Below are 2,985 nucleotides of genomic sequence, written 5' to 3'. Positions count from 1 at the left end.
AAGAGTCCGATTTGCTGCTGGAAACATGTTCAGAAGATGAGCTCATGCTGAATGCAGTTCCTCTCAGGGGAGGCGGGATGAAAACAAGAGATCTGAGACACGTTCTTGAAAATAAATCAGCTTTGAAACCGGTTTGGAGGAGAATAGCAGATGAAGCCTGCATGTCAGGGACGAAACTCCATGTGTATAAATAGAAGTTCCCAGAGATATTAATCAGAGCAAGAGAATAGACTAACTGCAAAAACAAACCAACCAACCCCAGCAGTGTTATAATTGTCCATATCTCTGATTCTATGCCATTTCTCCTGAGAACTAGAACAGAAGAACAGAAAACATGGCTGGTTATACAGGAAGGCCTATGCTTTCTGCAGTTCCCCTATTAATGGGCTGAATAGTCTGGTTTGAGCTATTAAAAAAGAGAACTTTCCGTTAGAGATGTGGAATGAACCCTAGTAATGCTGATGTTCTAAAGTGGCAACTGATTTGATTGTGCCACCCGCCAAAATAATTGTCAGTGGCCCTGGTTATCTGATCCAGCAAGGCCCACAGATTTCGTAGTTTAGACTTCAGTGACCTGCACAAAATCGTGAGAAACAATACAGCACAATGGCCTTGGTGTTGGTCCCAGTTGAGTTTGAAAGTCGGCTGACCTGGACTAAATCGCTGAATCTGGACCCATTTGGGCAATAAGGGCACCTTCCTTGTTGAGCTAATGGTTAAATGAGATACTGAGTGAAATGCACTTAGCACAGTATGCAGAGCACAGTAAATGGTCAACTTATTGATAATAATAAGGTTCCTCCAGCCCGCCTCTCTCTCTCCCTGTGGTCTTCCCACATCCTAGTCTCCTGCCCAAGGAAATATGTTGACTCCATGCTCCCCACGCTCTCTCACACTGTTCCCACTAATCCTCCTACTCTTCCAGGCTCGCCCACAGTGCTCCCTCTCTCAGGCAGCCTGTCAGGGTAGGGTGCAGATCAGATCTGCCTTCGTTTTGTCAGAAAGAATGAAAATCATTTATATAGTAAGTGCTCAAAGATTGTTGGATGAATAAACAAAAGAAAGAAAGAAAACGAATGACAGGGTCCACCTTGAAAGGATGGGCGGGGACAGGTCAGGAGGGTTTGTGGGGTCTATGGGCCCTGAGGTCTAATTGCACTGCTGCCAATGGACCCAGATGAAAGGCAAACTCTCCTTGGGTTTCTTGTGTGTGACAAGGAAGCCAACACATTTCTCTACAGCTGTGATACCAAATGAGTTCTGTAAAGTGTTCTTCTGTGTGTCACTTAGAACTCCCCTCTTAAAGGCTCCTCTCCTCCTCTCACATCCCTGAACACAGCAGGCCAGGTGAACTCCCCGTGGGGCCTGGACCTTAAACCTGACCTCTCACTGAGTCACTTTCTGCAGCCTTGAAAACCTGATAAAAGCCCCAGTTGTCCCACAGATTACAGTCTAAAGCTGCAAGGTCCACTGGGCACACAAAAGCCAGCAGTCCCGTACAGCATCTTTGTACAAATAGGTTGGATAAATAAACACCCTTTTGCCTGAGCCCTGGTGCAGTTCCCACTACTAGCCCCTCAGCTGGAAGCCCTGGCATGGCCATCCATGCACGCACACGCAGACGCACTGACGCACAGACACACATATTCTCCAAAAGAGCACCCCTATTACATAATCTCTTTATGAGATTACACATTCCAGAGACTCAACACAGGTTTTGCAACCCAATGTATTGAAAAATAGAGCTAAGCATGGCTCTTCTTCCTTGGTCTTTCTCCAACTGGAGAGCATGGGCACAGCCAAGCACACCCCAAGAACACGGCTGGCCCAGCCAGATGGCCTGACTTACCTGTGAATCGAACATGTTCTAATTTCAGAACCTTTCTCTATGAAGTAGAGTTGTCATCATCCTCCTTGGGGCATGGAGGGCCAGGAGGATTTGCGGGCACATGATAGGTACCCCTTTCAGCCATCAAGCTCCTGCCTGCTGTGATTGGGCCTGCTCTTTCCGGAAACGACAATCCTGTAACAGTGCACGAAGGCTTTACTTATACTGTTGGCCCCTAAATGCATTCTAGTCAGTGACATATATTCACAAGAGTGTAAGAGCAATTTTTACCTGAAAATATTAGAAAAGTTGGGGTGAATTTTCGGGCCACAGGGAGGCTGAGGGAATTTAGTGGAACAGAGGCTCTGGCCTGGTCAATATGACCTTAACATTTCACCTTTAATGTCCTAATAAGTGCCCTGTTTCTATTAGAATCAGTTTTATACTGTACAATGCACAGGTACATTTGCTATGGCTAAATTTTCAGTCATGGTTGGTGATCCCTCTCTTTAATAAATCCTTACAGTTTTCAAAAATGGTTAGATTACCAAAGTCCTTTGTTCCATAAAATCTTCATTAATAATGTCATTCATGCAGTCACTGAATGATCCCTTGGTGTTGGCAAACCTCATAATTAGGTCAGGGCTAAGAGAAAACATAATCAACTAAAGGACCAGACGTCAGGCAGTGTACACTGTACAGGTGTATCTTGGAGATACCACCAGTTCAGTTCCAGCCCCCACAATAAAGTGAATATTGCAATAGAGTGAGTCACATGAATTTTTTGGTTTCCCAGTGCACATAAAAGTTATATTTACACTATACTGCAGTCTATTATACATGCAATAGTGTTATATCTAAAAAACAATGAACATACCTTAACTTAAAAAATATTTTATTGCTAAAAATTGCTAACCATCGGTGAGTCGTAATCTTTTTGCTGGTGGAAGGTCTCATAAAAAAACACAGTATCTGTGAAGTGCAATAACGCGAGGTGTGCCTGTATTTCTTTGGGTCTCCCTTATTTCCATGAAGGCCCATCGTCTGTTCACTTGACACTGGCTGTGTGAGACAGTTCATTCTCCATTTCCGTAACACACATCGATTAATTTCTCCTCTCTACGTACTAATTTTTTTAAATTTATCTTTATTGTTGA

This window comes from Myotis davidii, unplaced genomic scaffold (assembly GCF_000327345.1).
Source record: "Myotis davidii unplaced genomic scaffold, ASM32734v1 scaffold749, whole genome shotgun sequence".
NCBI classification, from domain to species: Eukaryota; Metazoa; Chordata; class Mammalia; order Chiroptera; family Vespertilionidae; genus Myotis; species Myotis davidii.
Note: the sequence above shows the minus strand (reverse complement) of the source record.